This window comes from Protomyctophum parallelum (genome assembly GCF_964188405.1).
Source record: "Protomyctophum parallelum genome assembly, chromosome: 3".
NCBI classification, from domain to species: domain Eukaryota; kingdom Metazoa; phylum Chordata; class Actinopteri; order Myctophiformes; family Myctophidae; genus Protomyctophum; species Protomyctophum parallelum.
The window spans coordinates 34218455-34237443 of record NC_139698.1 but is presented as its reverse complement, the minus strand read 5'-3'; the positions used below and the strand labels follow the sequence as shown (position 1 = coordinate 34237443).

Genomic DNA, 18989 nt, shown 5'->3' with positions numbered 1-18989 from the left:
AAAAGACAGGAGATCAGGAACACATCATCCAATGATTATGCAGAATATCTAATCTGGAATACAGTGTGGGACTTCAATGTGCTTTCAATTCCTCCAGTTAGAGTGAAGACCAAGACTCTTTGCAGGTTTGCCATCTAGTTTGAGGGTAAGCCTTAACCACTTTAACCCTTGATGTGTATACAGTAGCTGAACAATTGTGTGTAAAGGCCAGTCCAGTGACAGTCCAAAACAATACAACTACTCCTTGCAACAAAACCATTTAAGGCCAGTCCACACCAATGCAGCTCCTTGCAACTATGGTTGCTATGGATAATGGTTGCAAGTAGTTGCATGTTGCAAGGAGTTAGTTTGAGAATCATTGGTGTGCACTGGCCTTTAAAGAGAAATACCCCAGTAAGTGGTTTATGCACAATTGATGGAATAGCAAGTTAGACACAGTAGCGTGTTGGCAGTGCTAGCATTAAAGGACTAAAAATGTGGGGCTAATGGAAAACCCACCACTACTACATTGGCTTTTATAATTGTATTTAATATTTTTTATGAAATGCAAAATAATATTGCTATTTCATTTTCAGTCAGTGCTCCCTATCCAGTCTACATGATTTTCTAAATAAAGTGGAAGAGGCAGGACCGAGTAATATTATTTCCGATTGTCAGATATGGCTGGTTAAAGTTGCACATCATCAGCGGGATGTTGCTAACACACCCACATCAGAAACATCTGAGGCCTGTGATCATGTTCATATACAGTAGAGAAAAGAGAAGTGTTATGGTTTACACTAGGGATGTGTATGACTAGATAGATAGATAGATAGATAGATAGATAGATATAATTTTAATGCAGACCAAAGCATTTACACGATGACCTCAGTGTAGCTGACAACATAATTGAGGGGGTTCATCATACCTGGAAAGTACTTTCCACAAGTACTTTCATCTGGGCAGCTCCCTGTCCCCTCATGAGCCCCACCTGTCTCTAAACCCTCTGCCCCCTCACCTGTCCCCTCATGAGCCCCACCTGTCTCTAAACCCTCTGCCCCCTCACCTGTCCCCTCATGAGCCCCACCTGTCTCTAAACCCTCTGCCCCCTCACCTGTCCCCTCATGAGCCCCACCTGTCTCTAAACCCTCTGCCCCCTCACCTGTCCCCTCATGAGCCCCACCTGTCTCTAAACCCTCTGCCCCCTCACCTGTCCCCTCATGAGCCCCACCTGTCTCTAAACCCTCTGCCCCCTCACATGTCCTCATGAGCCCCACCTGTCTCTAAACCCTCTGCCCCCTCACCTGTCCCCTCATGAGCCCCACCTGTCTCTAAACCCTCTGCCCCCTCACCTGCACGTCTCAACATCTCTCCTTTCTTCCTCATGCCCTCCCTTCATCTCTCCACCACCATGCCTCAATCTAAGCCTCAGTCAGCGCTTGCATGGATTAAGGAGCTGCTTGGAATTCCTTCAGCACTGATTCTCTCTCTCTGTGTGTGTGTGTGTGTGTGTGTGTGTGTGTGTGTGTGTGTGTGTGTGTGTGTGTGTGTGTGTGTGCGCGCAAAAGAGAGAGATTAGTGTATATGAGTTTATAGGGACTTGGTACTGCAAGTTAATTTGTGAGTGTATGATTTTTTTTGCAAGTGTGTCTACAAATATCTGTATGAGCAAACAGATGTCTAGGTGCATCCAGACAAGAATGCTAATTTGACGGTAAAAGGTGAGTGTAACTGTGTTTGTGTACATTATGTGATACTTATGCTCAAGGCTGCACTACCTCAGCAACCATGGACCTGCACCTCTAAACAACTATACAGTCATCAAACTGAATTGCGTCATGTTTCAATCCTTTTAATTATACACATATACATTTCCCTTTTCTTCAATGATGATTGTAGTAATTAGTGAGTCATAAGCAGGAGCCACAACAGAGAATGATCTTGAGGACCTATAGGCATGCTGGAGTCCATTCAAAATCACATACAGGCCTTATCCACCATAATTACTCTACATTAAAGAACAACTAAGGAACACAAGCATGAATATGCTGAAGCCCATGGCGCAGTGGTGTGGGAAATCAGCCTTGGCATATTTTTGTGCATAAAATAATGCTGACTTGCGCAGGATGATAAGCCGTTGCAGTTCTATTTGCATAACTGCCGTGGCAAACCATCCATTCCTTTTAATTTATTTTATTTAAACATTCCTTTTAATTTATTTTATTTAAAGTATGCCCACGGCTTGCTGACCGCCGTGGGAAAAACTAAATGGTCAAAAAGTGCACACTACAGGGCACCGGTGGCCTAGTGGTTAAGGTGCATAACACACGCCACCGCTAAACCCCCTATCCCTAAACTTCTTTGCCTTTTTTTTTTTACTATTTTGCGAAACATTTTTGAATAGTTAAAAACTTAAAATGGCCAGTCTAGAAGCTCACAACGTGTCAATGTAGATTGCCTTTTTTTTATTACTATTTTTAAAAACATTTTTTAATAGTTCAACTAGCCAAAGAAGTTTAGGGATAAGGGGTTTAGCGGTGACGAAAATCGAGCCCCATAGGCTCTTAATGCAGCCTGACAGCGAGTCACAGGTTCGACTCCCAAGTCCGGCGACCTTTACCGCGTGTCACTCCCCAGTTTCCTGTCACTATCCAAATAAAAGCAGAAAAGCCCAAAATAACTTTAAAAAACTAAAAAGTACACACTACAATACATAGCTGAGGCTATTAAAGAGACATACATGTATCCAGCAGCAGTGCCAAAAGCAGTGAATGAATAGTACTGTATAGTTATTTCTGGCAGGACTACTTTATTAGAAAACATGAATTCAGTTTATCTTTATTTAAGTAGATAACTTAAGTATAAATTGTTGTACTATGGAGCCAGGTAAGCAGCATGCACAGTGCATGTCAGATAATAGGAAATCAATGAGCTTAGCAGCACTCATACCAGGTAAAATGTATTTCATAGTTGTAGCAGTGCATTAGTGGGAAAATGAAGCAAGGCCTAGACAAAATCAGCTGGCTACCATTTTATTGAAATATATATTACAGGTTTTACTCTTCTATCGTCAATGCATTAGAAATTGAATCTAGACGTTATATCATAACCTGATTCATCTAAATGGCTCCATCTCGGATACACTAGGCTATCATTAGGCACTACAAGCGAATAATCCAGCTGGAGGCATTTCAAAACTGTGACCATTTGTGCAGCCCCATAAAAAAAAAGTATAGGTCCATATCTGGACTGGCTGGGTGTGAATGTCCCATCCATCACAGGTCCTGTCAGTGGGAAGTCAGAGAGGACCAGATGTTCCTCTCCCTGCATACCTCTGCGGGTTACTTTCTACTCTTCCAGTTGGCTGTGTGTGGGGAGAGCAGTCTCATAGTAGGACACTGTAACTATGTCAGTGACAGTGACTAGTTAGAGCTAAAATTGCTGCCAATGTCAACTAATTCCTTCCTTGGTTTCTAGTTTTCTTTATGTTAATTTCATGTGTATGGGAGGTTACTGGGAAAGTTGTCGGTGTAATCAAAACAATTAGACAGGCAGGCACAATAGAACCATCCTCCAACAGAATGATCTAATGAAACAAAGATGGGGGCATTAAATGGAAACACTATGTAAGCAACTACTCCAGATGTCTAGCTATGGGTTGGCAGACATTTGTTCATACATGGAGATCACTCAGCACACAACAGCTGTCATCTCCGAGCCTAGATATTGATTGGATGTTTTCCACTCGAGTTCATAGGCAGAGCGCTGTAATGAGTCACTCCCTATTATAGACCTGAGTGTAACACCGGGGCTCCACCGGGCACGTCAGCGTCGCGTCTGTCAGGGAATGTTCCCTTTTTAATCAATGAAAGGAGACTAGCAAAAGGAGATAGGCCATACATTATAGATAATCACAAGGAATAAAAGCTCATAAAACCTGTAATAAACATGTAAAAAGGCCTAAATGGAAGGTAACAGGTAAATGGACTACCAATCCTGCCAGACAATCCAGATGTCTGGCTTTCAAGTGAATCCACTCAAAGTTAGTCAATAAACACAAAGTCTGCCGAAATGCATATTGCTGGCATACCAAACGCAAAGAATAAATGTTTCTATACCGGAAGGCCAGATGGAGCCAGGAATCGAACCAGGAACCTTCCTGCTACAAAAGAATCAGAGTCAGACCCTTCTGAAGTGAGTGGTGCTGTACTGTACTGTACTGTACTGTACTGTACTGTACTGTACTGTACTGTACTGTACAAGCCCTCCTCCCTGGCCTGTGTGTCTGTGTGTTAGGCTGTGCAACAGTGACACTTGGTGGTGAACAAACGCTATAACGCTATTTTCATGCTCGGACACAGGGATAGACCCAGCCACACACATGAAATAGCTGTCACACCACTCAAAAAGACATCATTCTACACAACTTGGTTGACCAACCATGCGGCATGCGGTCCCTAAAAAGTCTCCCTCGAAGGGTGGTGAGTGACGTTTCTGTTGTGTCGCGTGCACGCAGAACAAGGTGACGCCAGGCAGTATCACATGGAAAGTGCAACAACTTACTTCTGAGTAATTAGTTTCCTCAGTTATATAGAGGAAGTATGAACTACAGTAACTGAATTGTACTGAACCCAGAGCATCTTCTCAGCACAACTCAGATCAATAATGAAACACAGTTCCTGATCTGACACAAGAGAGACCTTTTATAACTAAAGACAGCAACCAAAAGCATAGACGATGGAAATAGGACAAAGTAAAGTTTAAAGGACAACTTTAGTTTTTTTCAACCAAGGTTCATGTTTTAGGTTGTTATTAGAGAAACTAAAAGATGAGTGTTAATTCTTTTTCATTTGCTGCTTTCTTTCGTTTTGGGGATTTTAGCTCTTTTTGACAGGGGGGCGGGGGCATTCGAGCATGGGGCTAAATATGTATTTTTTTACCAAAATGTATGGTGATTTATCTTTGTATTATTTACTATAGTCCTAATAAACCCCAGGAAGTTACATCTGGCCACAGAAGATCACAGGATCTACTGAATGTGAAGGTAGCCTACTGGGGGAAGGCTTATACTGTGTGTGTATAGGCTCAATATGTCAGTTTGTCACATTCAGTAGATCCTGTGATCTTTTGTGGCCAGATGTAATTTCTTGGGGTTTATTAGGACTATAGTAAATAATAAATAAAAAAATTGCCATATTATTTTGTAAAAAAATACATATTTAGCCCCATGCTCGAATGCCCCCGCCCCCCTGTCAAAAACTGCTAAAATTCCCAAAACGAGACAAAGCAGCAAATGAAAGAAAATTAACACTCACCTTTTAGTTTCTCTAATAACCTAAAACATGAACCTTGGTTGAAAAAAACTAAAGTTGTCCTTTAAGCCACTTTAATATTTTTTCCACTCATTTTTCGTTTCATCATTTTGTGTCACTCATTATCTTCTTCACCCACACTTATCTCTCTCTTATGTTTTCTGCTTCCTTTTGTTTCCTCTGGCAAAAGCTCTGTTTAAAAGATTATATATATTTTATCCCACAATTTTGCAAACCATTTTTTCACCCAGTGTCAATTATCTAATGTAATCCTTGGCGCTACACATCCTCTGCCAACCTGGGGGGGGCAGCGGACTGACCTCATGCTTCCTTCTATGCATGAGGAGTCCAAGCTGCTTCTTTTCACCTGACAGACAGGGATTTTCCCCGGCTGGACGTAGCACGTGGAAGGAACACGTTATTCCGACCAGTTCCTTTCCCCTCCATCAGTAGAATATGTACTGAAGAATAATGCTCCTTCTGACTCCGTTCCCATGCACTTCCTTGTGAATGAGGGAATAAGTGGATGAATTAATAATTGAAGGGATGATTTTGGTTATCTTCTTGAAATCTTGATGGGAGGGAATGAAACAGCAGGGAAATAATTGTCACTAATACTGCCATGATTAGATCACATGAGTGTAAATGTAGGACAACTAAATGAATCATTCAGGTTCTACTGAAGCCCAAACGAGAGACTCATAATGGGTGTTCTACACTCTGATGGACTTGTCTCTCTAAATTATCTTAAGTCTGATTTATATTATACTAGAGCGGGCCTCTACAGCGGTGCCAATTGGGCACTGGCCTACTTGGAACGATGCAAGTTGGAAATGCATGCCCCACCCAGAAATAATGTCTGTGTTCCTTTTATGCCCATATGTTCTTTGTCAGGCATGCCCAAATATGGAGTCTATGCAGACGTCAAAATGATGTCAGAACAGGCCAGCTCCATATATGGAGTTATGGACCCTGGGCAGGGGCCCTGTCCAGATCTCGGGCAGAGGACTTTTTGGGGAGGTTCTGGACAACCGTGGGTCGGCTGCACCCCCTGTGATGGTGTGGAACGTGTGTGTCGAATTTGAAGTCGGTGGGCCGAATTGTGTGGAGGAACACGTTATTCCAACCAGTTCCTTTCCCCTCCATCAGGCGCCCCGGCTGGCCAGGGGGAGGCAGTTTAGAGACCAGGATTACTGCATGTTTTTGTGAGTGTACCTACCCTAGGGGACACGGGGAGAACATGCAAACTCCACACAGAAAGGCCCTTTCGCCAACCCCGCCTTCGGGTATGGGCACTGATGACGCGGAGGAGGAAACACGCCACCAGCACCCACAGCGCCCCGAGCGGAAATCGAACCCAGGACCTTCTAGCTGTGAGGCGACAGCACTACCAACTGTGCCACCGTGCACCCTGAGCTACACTTCCTAACCGTCTGTCCACTGTACCAAGACAGAGACATGTACTTCCCACGGATTACAATCACCCAAGGACCAAATGTTTATATCCAAATAATTGCAAAAAACATTGAAATACTGCTGTCAACTTTCAAAAGTATAAAGCGTAGACCTCCTACATGGATGTATCTGACAGAAAATGCACAGTTTCACAATATAGTATTACTCAAGTGTTAATGTAACACAGCTCTGTTTACACGTTTATTCTATTGTTTTATCTTGATTGTTTTCTTCCACTTTTGCTTTGGTAATGTAAACGCGTATGTTTTCTCATGCCAATAAAGCTCCTTTGAATCTAATTGAGTGTGCAGGGGGCTACAGCCGTCCTCTCAAAGTGAACGCTAGAGGCACAGCTTAGCTACACTAATGCTGCCACCTAGAGGCACAGCTTAGCTACACTAATGCTGCCACCTAGAGGCACAGAAATAATTAATAGTTATATTCATGTTTTTGGCATGGGGCACCGTTATAAATTTGTCAAAGAAAATCACACACATGTGAACCGAGTGGTGAAACTCCCCTCTCTCTCATTAGCAGGCAACAATGCAGCACTATCTCTCTCTCTCTGTCACAACAGCGCCACTTTTGCCTCTACTGGTACTCTAAACATAGTAACATAGTCACGGACATTGCTGTTCCTTGGAGTGGTTGCACCACTCAAAAAATCACACTTGTGTGACGTGCTCTTATCATACATCATTGCATTCCGTGCTCAGCCAATCAAATCATCACATTCCATGCTCAGCCAATCAAATCATCACATTCCGTGCCACACACACACACACACGATACTTTACATCAAAAACAATGAACGAACAACAACAAAAAAACAACACATATTGGCCATTTTTACACATTACTTTCACACTCAGTGAACTCGTAGCGTAGGAAGTAGTGGGTGGAACATCTATACGCAGCCACAACGACTTGGTATGGGGCAGTATCTCTCTCACAGGCAAGACAGAACTTGTCATCATTGAAGGCAAAATCAATGCAGTGAGATATCAGGATGAGATTCTGGAACCAGTGGCGATCCTATATCTTCAGAACCTGGCCATCCTCCAGGATGACAACGCTCGCCCCGACAGAGCCAGGATCATCACATACCTCCAGAATTTGGGAGTTGAGAGGATGTATTGGTCTGCTGTGAGTCCAGACCTCAACCTTAATTGAAAACTTGTGGGATCAGCTTGGGCGTGCTGTATGTGCTAGAGTGACAAACATGTTGACTGACTTGCAACAAAACCTGCAAATTGTGGCTAGGTTGGTGACCAGCATAAGGAGGAGGTGCCAAGGTGTTGCGGCTGCGTTTGGATCTTCCGCCCAGTTCACTGTAAAATTAATAAAATGTAAAAATGGCCAATGTGTTTTTTTTATATTATTACTGTGTGAGAGTGCAATCATCCAATCCAATAAGAAACTCAAAGCAAGGGTGAACTAATTAACCCCTAATCAAAAAGGTGACTAATCAACGATTAAAATTATATAAATACAATACCATTTGGTATTATTAAAGTGGAGAAATAATGGACGAAATTTCAGTCTCAGAACTTTTGTTGCAGAGTTTACACATGATGAACACAGATGAATAACTGTCAAGATCACCAGGAAAGAAAAAGAAAGCACTTGTCTACAAAGCACTTAATCTGTGCAAGACAATCTGTATTCTGTACTGATAAGGAGAGTATGCAGGTAGTATCTGGGTACCAGTGGTTGTCTGACATAGGAAACCCAGCAACTAAAGCATCTGTACAAAAGTGTAGCATGTTATATACAAATTATTAATGTTTAAAATGGTAAATTCATGCTATACCCAATATAACTACAGTATGAAAAGCACATAGTTAAACCTTGACCTGCAGTCACCTTGTCCAGTGACCAAACATATAGTTGGATAAATATATAACTCATCTGCCAAGCTTAGTCCAAATCGGATTAGAATAGTTAAGTAAATTATAAATCATGAACTGTATAACCATAGGCAGAAAGCCATACATGTATAGAATATCCCCTGGAAGTAATTAGAGTATTATACTCAGACCATTTTTGCGTGTAGAGCCATAAACCATTGAGAACCTTTGAGTAGAAGAATTCAAACCATTCATTTAGATGGGGAAGAGTAGTTGTAAAATGTAATAGAGTAGATACTCAAGTCAAAAGGTACCTTATCGTACCTTTATCCAAGTAAATATTAAACCTTAACTTTATGGTATAATGTTAACCTTAGCCTTATAGAAAAATGTATACTATAGTAATAAACCTTTTAAGGATAGAAATACTTTGAGAAAAACTACTCAATACTTTAAAATGAGAGTATTAAAAGTACCAAAGTACAATCCACAAGTCCACAACCGTGACATAGGTTTTAAAATATATTCCATTCTATGGGGAGAAGGCATGGTACATCCATCACAGCGTTCAAAGTTTCTCCCACTGACACATCCTCAGTGGAAGCATTATATAGTAGACTCTACTATGCTCTACTAAGTAGAGCATTCAAAACAATCATTGTACATCAGGAAGTATACTATTCTGAGGTCAGAGGTTAACAAAAGTGAATAATAGCGACATCAGCACTTCTGCAGGATGGGAGATTTATTAGTGGTGAATGTCACAGCTCTTGTTATGAGAAATGCAAAGATTAACGGAGCCTGACTCCACACACATGTTATTCACAGAGAGAAGAGATAATGTAGGGCGCCACTCAAGGCTGAAAAATAAAGACGATTAGATATCTAACTAAGTGGGACAAGCGCCCAAGTCAACCTGACACGAAACATATGGTTAAATGGACATGGCATCATTCACAAACAACCAAAATTATCCATCAATAGTCAGCCTGATTCTTAAGAGTATATATTATATAATAGAGACGTCAACGAGAGCAAAAACTGAAGCGGAAAAGACATGGTGGCCGAAAGTGGTATTGCACTATGGGCCATGGCACTATGCATGGCACTATGGGCCATACGTGAACGCGCTATGCTCCATACGTGAACGCGTGCAATGCTATGAACGGCCCATCGCTTTCACGTATGGCCCATAACCAATCCCAGAATGCACTCTGTTCCAAGCCGGAAGAGCGCCTCATGCGCTGGGTGAGCAACTCAATGCAAGTGGATGAGAGGAGAAATCCAGTGACGTCTCTATTATAACTATGGCCTGATTGCTGTGACAGGTAAAACAAATTAAAAAAAATGTCCGACACCAGCAATTACAATACACTGACTCTAGTCTACTGTGCCGCATGGAGGTGTAGGCTTAATTTTTTTAACTTCCCAAATAGTAAATACACAGCTGAAAATTATCATATCTAAAAACTTTGTAGGCAAATGATTTTTTATTTATTTTTGCTTCCCCATAGTGACTTCATCGCTATCAGACAGCTTCAGAATACAAGATGGGTGGTATTTTGGAGTGGAAATCAAGGAAGCTGTGGTACTAATGTCCACCTCCTTCATTCCTCTCCTGTACGATAGTGACTTCATCTCTAACCATCTCGTTCTGTTTCCTCTTTGCTGTCAGGGTTGAGCAGTCAGTTGATGTATACTGTTGGTGGTTGCCAGGACCATGAGTTCAAGCCAAAGGAATGTCAGCCTCAAAAGGCACTGAGTGAAAGTGAGTGTCATCAGAAGTGAGAGAGAAGCGGGAGAAATAACAGTTGACAACCGTGCACACCAAGGGGGGAAACACCTATTTTCATAATACACACAGACAGACAAGCCCTGCAGAGAGGGAAACCAACACGGTTTACTTCAACATATACACCACCACAGCATCCATTGGAAACCATCATTAGGCTGGGGCATGCACCCGCCATGTTGACACTTGGGTATGTTGTGAGCACTCATTACATATTTGTTTTGAACATGATAAGACTTTCAAATCCCAGGCATGTTCTCACTGATGCTGGACTGCTGGTAAAGGAGTTAATGAGTGCATTGGAATTATACAGTGACACACATTATTACAAGGCAGGCTAGCCTCTGGTGAAGGGGGAGTCCACTAGGCTGGTGTAAGATAGAACTCTAAGGAATGTGGAAACATTAGACGGTAGCCGCGGTTTTATTGAGCTTGTAGAAATTTGGTACACTGAGTCTGTTTGTGAAATTTCCCCTGCAGGGAGTTAGTTGACCTTGACTCTCTCTCCGTCTGTGTGTGTGTGTGTGTGTGTGTGTGTGTGTGTGTGTGTGTGTGTGTGTGTGTGTGTGTGTGTGTGTGCGCTCACATGATATGCATGACTGAAAGAGGCGGCATTAAAATTACACGACGTTATGTGAGCCAGCAAAGCAAGGCCGTCAATCAATTAGTGAGAATTCCTAGCAGACACTCAGTGTCGGCAAAAAAAAAGAATTGGTTGAAGTGACAGACTGACAAATGTATGACATCAACTAGCCTACATTTAAAAGGAACAGAAACAGTGTTGCGATCACGGGGCAGAAAAACATAACCACAGATTAATGGCCGGCCCTATTCACCTTAAAATATCAGCACTCTTTTTAAACACCTAATAGTGAGCATGCCAAGCACGGGTGGTATCAAGTTATTACAGTATACACAAGATAGCCTATTTAGAAATGCCAGCGGTATGATTTCCAATGCTGTCAAAAATACAAAACTTATTAGCCACATGATTTCGTTCCACATTCTGCTGCCACCCATCCTGACCGGTTCTGTACATCATCTCTGTTCAGCCCAGCTGTGGGCTGTGGCAGTATCGATCTAGTGTAATGGGGTCCACCAAGGTATGCTGAATCTATGGACAAAAGGGTTTTACAGACAAGGAGAGACACATCGATTGCGTTCACAGTGTTGAGTACACATGGTGGCAATTGGCTTGTGATGTGAATAAAGAAAGAAAATCATGGAATACATACTGTCAGGACAGCAGAGATTCACTACTGGTAGCGAAATCTTCAGAATCACTGTTACCGCCCCATCCAAACAGAATAACTGTAACATAACATTAAATGCCATTGACAATGAAGGGAAAATTTACGTCATCTTGTCCCCACACGTCTCATATTTGCCAGACAATGAAAGGTCAAATGTCGATGATAAGAGCGCCCCTTAATGGTGGCAGGGAGAGACTGTAGCAGAGCCGTACGCCAAGATAATATATTGTATGCACACTTGTATTCTATAACAAATATTTGTTCCATCAATCGTGAGTTATCTAACTGAACTTCCTTTGAAGAACAAAACGTGATGCGTGATGACGTGTCAAGTCCTGCATGAATAAAAAGGAATCTTGATTTCATTCACCTGGTTTATTCCCTTTGCTGCGCCTTCCTCCAACACAGCTGGTTTTGATTACAGAACTACTCAGTTTTTAATCTCATTCAAGATGACATGACATCCAGAAAGTGTATTACTTGTTTTAAACGTAATCATCACGTTAAAATATTTATCTGAAAACATAAGTTAGAAATAAGCCATGAGCTCTGCTGCCTGTCTCTCTGTGACTTGTAAACAAACAAACTCAACGCATGCGTCACACACACGCATGTAGTGGAGCTACGCCCCATACCCTGAAGGGATGCAACGTTCTGATTGGTTCAAAAACACACTGCTTTCCATTTCAGAGAGAAACTACAAAATAAAATGCTCCAAAAAGCCATTTCACCCCGTCTTTAAGCTGTATACATGTTGATTGTTGATGATTCATGTGTCTTATATTTGCAGGGGGTCATGGTTTTTAAAAAGTTATAAGGTGCTTCTACACTTGCCTGCCTTGATAAAAAGTTAAAACATTAACCTTTAGAGAAAGCACTCATTAACTTCACCATTCCACTTCTCCCCCTCTGTCTCTCATTCCATCTCATCAAGACAATCAAAAATCACGTTTCATATCCGACAACCTCATTTGTAACAGCAACACATTTGCCTTCAAGTAAGTTCATTGTATGCGTGAAGATAACTTCACTAAAATTGATGCCAACGTATATGTGATAAAGCATTCACAGAATTGAAGAAAATCTGCAGGAATATTCCTAAATTCCATTAGACTGATTAAGAACTAAGAAGTCAACTTCAAGTGCTCACCCATATCCATAGCCCTAATCAGCAACATATCATCTCTCAGATCAGAGGTTGAGCAGAGGCATCCTTTGAAGTGCTCTCTGTACACCATAAACCAGCTTGAGGGAGTCAAAGATAATGAAATGAGTGGTGTTAACGGAACAGCCATTAGTACTGGAATGTAATGGCTGACTTATAACGTCTGGGAACATTAAAATGTCAGATCAGATGGGGCAAGTCAACCTATTTGACTACAGGAAGGATGGTCTCGTCTTCTCGATCTGCAGCGGAGAATAAGTGGCTCAGTCTCTGCTTTAACTCGTATTTCAGAGAAGAAAACTCAACCTAGGCAATATTGTCAATGCCACAAAAACACTTTACACACCCTGGGGCATTGGTTCTGCGGTCCCTTCAGAAAAGCTGTATGAGCCAGCATTTCTTTCAACGATGTAGTAGAAACCAAAATTGGCAGCAGACCTACATCTGTTGGGACCGAGTATAACAAGAGTAGCAATCCAGTTTTATGAGCCTGTGTTCCAGGACAAGATTCACATTTGGGCTCTGGGCCGAAAACCTTTAAGCCTCCAATGGTCTACTCTAGGTTATCGAACAAAATCTCCAAATGATAGAAGAAAGAAATAATGCATTTGAAAATGCACAGTCAGTGAGCGTATCCCATTAGGAACCCGGAGGGAAGTGGAGTGGAGTAGATAAATCAGCGAGGTCCCTGCTCTGGAAGGAATGCTGTGAAACTGCCAGTAGCCAACTTCCTGTTAGAGATAGAGCCTGGCTGCTGCTGTTGCAGTGGCTGCTCCACTGGAGAGATAAGTCCCTGTCAGGAATGTCTCTGTTCCTGGGCCAGGTGGGGACGGATGAAGGGAGAGGTGGAGGGAGGAGAGAGGAGAAGCAGAGAGGGATGACATGGGAGATACTAGGGATGGGTTGGGGTGATGATGAAGAAGTGGAAATGGAAGCATGGCTGGGAGAAGTGAAAGGGACATTAGAACATATAGAGGGAGGGACAGAAGGAGAGGGGGTAAGCTAAATATGACTGGGGCCTCCTCCAGGTGATAGACAGAAAATATTAAATAAGCAAGAAAAATCAGTGCTTATGTGCATGTTCTCACTGTATAGAAGTGTATTTGAAGTGTGAAGCCCAGAGTTTGCGGGTGAGGAGAGCTGCCAAGATGAGTGCGACTCCACAAACACATGGATAGTCTTTTTACAGACATCATCTTGTTTTTAATGAGGGTGAAAAATACTTTCAGTTCGCTGGTAGCCTCCTCCCTTTAATGTCAAAGTAACCGTGACAATAGCCTTGACAGGGGAAGAAGGCATTATATAGCCTCTTCTGTTAGGAATTTGCAATCCTATCAGCCAGATTTGCTCACAGTCACAGCGCCATCAGATGAGCCTGGCAGGCTGCATCTGATCTGATCCAATCGCTCTCATGACAGGAGAGGGATTTAGATGATGCCTACTTCTGCTCCGAGCTGTTGGAATTAACAACCGCTGCATTTGTGTGTATAGGAATGGTGACTGCATGTGATCGCCAACTTTGTTTCATGGCAGGGGATGCAATAGTGCATTTTTGGTCAAAGACTGAGTGTATGGTTTCACTGACGTTTTAACACTGTTTTTGCACTAAACGTTTTAAACTAAAAGGCTAGTTTAAAATTATGGTTATCCTACAAGACTTTAGAGAACAACCAATACCAGATTTTCAGGTCAGATTAATCCCTATTTTGTCCCTATATATTTGATTAAAGTTTCTATTTGAGAACATTTAACTAATAAGCTGAAGCCAACCTGAACATTTTCAAATATTTCTGAAATATATAATGGCATGCCCAAAAGAAGGACAGCAGTTTTAAAGTCATAACTGATGAACCTGATGTTGCTCACAGCACACTGAGCACAGCCAGTGAAAATGCGATGCCTTTCAAAAGCGAGTGAACATTATAAAAAAGTAGAAAACACACCAATGAACACATTCATATTAAGAATTGTGGCCCTAGGCTGTGCACTGGAAGACTGCTAAAAATCTCCATTTGATTAAGTGAGCCGACAGAGATAGAATGTATTGCTGACAGTAAAACAAATGTTGCTGTGGTGTCAGTGCAAGTGGCTGAAAATGTGAAGTAATGAGAAGGATTTCTTTATTCCGCCACAGACAGAGAGAAACTAAATTAGGGTTTCACTGGGCCCAGCTGCCAAAAAAACGAAGTGTAAACACAGCCTTTTAGCCCTCAAGTGGGAAAAGATGATTACCTCACAATTACCAGACCGCAATGGAGAGGGAAGCTCACTTCCTTCAGTGGGAACAGAGAGAGAAAGATTACAGGGTGGCAATAATTATGGCAATGATGGGGAGGGGAAATTAGAGTCTATCCTAGGTGATACAATACATTACAGCCAGATTGAGGCACTTGGATCAGAGATATTTTGGTAATGCCACTCAAACTGATGTTGGCAGAAGGAATCTCTTATTCACAGAGAATACTGCTTTGCAGAGTCGAATAGTCTGACAGGTGGACAAAAACACATTTTCCTCATATCAGTAACGAGTAAGATATCAACGAGAAGCACTTGATAGGTTTCCATGATGGTGTCTCTATACTATAGTATTATGGACCCTCCATCAAGGCTTAGCTGAATGGCAGCCCATGGTGTCTCTATACTATAATATTATGGACCCTCCATCAAGGCTTAGCTGAATGGCAGCCCATTGGTGTCTCTATACTATAGTATTATGGACCCTCCATCAAGGCTTAGCTGAATGGCAGCCCATGGTGTCTCTATACTATAGTATTATGGACCCTCCATCAAGGCTTAGCTGAATGGCAGCCCATGCTCGCCATATGACTGGGCGGCATGGGCGCCAACTCTCAAGGTTTTAAACCATCTAGTATTCTCGCACTCGCTATGCGGGGTGTGTGTGTGCATGTGTGCGTGTACTGATGCCAACGCACAACTGCAGGTTGCATCCAGAAGTTCCGACACCATATTGATTACAGAAATATCAAATAGATAAAAAGATTACAGGTATATGTAAAACAGGACACCCTCCCCATGCCCCTTAAAAACCACTGTGTAGTGTGTACCATCTGTGTTAAAATAGACAAACATAAGCAGGGACAATGAGCCAAACCTGTGTTATGGTCCTTTCAGACAAGCAGACCAGCGAAAAACGTCGAAACACCAAAATCTGAAAAACGCATCAGGGTGCGTTTTACACTTACACTGAATGAGAAGTAAGGTTTAAAGACAACTAACCATTTTAGATAATTAGTTACTTAATTAGCCATTTAATGAACTGGTGTCAAATGGGCCAATAGTCCTGACAGCTGAGCATAATCCTTTGGGGGAAACGGAAGGACAGGAGTGTGTGTGTGTGTGTGTGTGTGTGTGTGTGTGTGTCACACTCTGTCTATTCTGTAGAAAGAGCATTATATTAAGTCAAGGTTATTAATTTGCACACTGTGCATATGTGCACATATGCATGCTATTCAATAACATACACAAAACAATGGTATTGAGCTAAATGTGATATCCTGTATGAGGTTAATCCAATGCAGGGACATTGGACACCTAGTGAACTGAGCTGGAGTTACAACGATATGTTGGCCTAAATAATATGTTATATTTTGCATCCTGTTGCAAAGCTAATCTTTGACTTTTTTTAATTAATGTGCAATTAAAGACTATGAAACTATTACAAGATGTGAATTTGTGAAATGTTCCTTTGAAGAGTAATAATAACTCAAATGTATGGTAAAATACCATCTTCCAAAATGTCATGAACTTGACTGATTTAACGATATCATTTTATTGAGTTTTTATTTGAGTTATTTGATTTCCGTAGGTTTACGGAAGAAAATAAATAAATGGGTAAACCCTTTCTCCTTTATCATGAAATGTAAATTTCTGAAATGTATTTATTTTCATTTCTTAACTTTTGTAGGTGAACTATTGTCTGTTGTATGTACGACACGTTGTTGTGTATTTGGGTGTGACGGACCCCAGGAAGAAGGGCCATGCTTAGGCAAGTGCTAATGGGGATCAGTAAAGTATCTCATCATGACTCCAGAGAGTGTGTGTAGCGATTTGTGTGTGTTTTGAACTAAATCTGTAGTAATGGTAGTGTTTTGAAGAACATGCAAAATGCCAGACAATCTAGACACTGGCTAGTGGCCTACACGGGGAGTTGTATCATGAATCATGATCCAAGGAATTCAGGGTCAAATGTTTGTTCTACCCAACAGTTCAAGAGTTTCAGCCTGGCAGAGATAATTAATGCTATTTAGGGCCGATTCATACTCCTATTTTACCGCTGTTTCGGCGCTGTAGTGCCGAAATGATTTCGGCTCGTCAGAAATTTTCAGTAGCACCGAAGAGCCGACTTTAGGACGGTACCCGCCCCCCCGAACCTCAAATGACGTCAAATTGTAGGCTCTTCAGCACCGAACCGACTTTTATTCGGCTCTAAAATAGGAGTATGAATCGGCCCTTAGAATCAAAGTGTTTTGTTTGTGTTTGTGTGTTGTTAACTTCTTAGACCAATTGACTGCAACAGAGCTGTCACCATGAAATAATTCTCTGACCGAGGTGCCTGGTGGTGGTACATATGTATAGCATAGTAGTAAATATGTATAGTTTATATGTATAGTGTATGTATAGTTTCATTATATAGATATTCCACTGTTACTTTCTTAGCTTACGCATGTTTCATGATAAATGCTTTCATGTGATGTATTCCCATGCTTTTGTTCTTGCTTAAATGTAAATCGCTCTGCTAAATGCCTACTGTAAATTGTAAATTGTGGGTGACTCAGCCAGTTAGTGTACTTCGACCATTAGACCATTATTATACTCCCTGTGGGTCGCATGGACTCCAGTTTGAATCCAACTCCCTTTAGGTTCCTCATATCTCTAGTCTTACGTTTCTCGCAACACTCTCCAATTTAAATAAAGCAGAAAATAAAATAAAAAGGGGGGAAATAAATTCTGCAGGCAGTAATGCGTGCCACTGAGGGAGGGTAATTAGTTTGAACAGCGGGAAAGATCAAAAGGAACACTTCCTGCTTTGCCCTCTGGTTACGACCTCACAAGGGGAAGTCAGACATTTCACCAGGGTGGGAGAAGGCAGCACATATTTGCTATGAAGCCTGGCCAAATATCAGACTGATTGCATTAGATTTCCTGCTGGGGTAACAGTTCTGACATACTGGCCCACCATATAAAACATATATGTCAAACTCAAGGCCCGGGGGCCAAATCAGGCCCGTGAATGAATTATCTTTGGCCCGCGGGATGATATTTAATTAGTATTAGAACTGGCCCTCTGGTATATTGCATGGACCACCATAATACTACAAGTCCCACAATGCACTGCGAGTGCATTGTCACGCATCGAGGGCCCGCAAGCGCAAGCATGCATCTTCTCTTCACTATTGATCAGCAGTGAAAGTATATCAACTTGTGGTCAACTTTCAGCTACCCCTCTCCCCAGAAATGGCCCCGTGTGTTGACTTGAAACACAGTCCGGCCCTCGACTTGTACCAATTTCTTTATTTTGGCCCACTAGTGTATTTGAGTTTGACATCCCTGATATAAAATAACTAACCTCTCTACACAAAATGTACAAAACATTGTATACCCCCTTCCTTAAAAAAAATCAAGAGTTAGTACTCGTGGTAGTCGATCTACAATTTCATGTCACATGTTTTGACAATTGTCGTATATATGGCCAAAAAAGGAACACCAGGTTGGAAGTGGTCCTTGTGTTAACTATCTCTACCGCTAGCTGTTAGCATAAACCCCAGTTCCCAGTGCCAGCATACGCATTCACTTTAAAAGACGGTGTTTGCCCCCTCCAACTAAAAACTCCAGAACAAATGCATACGGTACATACACTGGTAGTACACTCAAGTACACTGGAGAAGAATACAAAATGATTTGCCCAAGCTCTTTCTGCATAACACGGATAGAATTGTCATGAAGTATAGATTACCACTTGTACAGTCAGTTCCCATTATCAAATTCAGGATTAACAGACACTCCAAGTCTGATTATTATTGTACTCTGATCGTTTTTTTGTTACAACAATACCAATTAAGCCCAGTGATGCAAAAGGTCAGGCACTATTGGGACTCAAGTCTGAGCCATAGCTGCTTTGCTTGCATATCACGCATGCTTATGTGTGTGTGCAGAGTCAATTTC

The 18989-nt window shown here is 41.8% G+C and overlaps 1 protein-coding gene across 1 annotated transcript in view; it reads right to left on the bottom strand.

Moving 5' to 3' along the window:
- The window catches only part of LOC310856322 (exostosin-1a-like), a 60250-nt gene that overhangs the window by 18463 nt on the left and 22798 nt on the right, over window positions 1–18989 (bottom strand). The gene's annotated exons all lie outside the window — the stretch shown is intronic.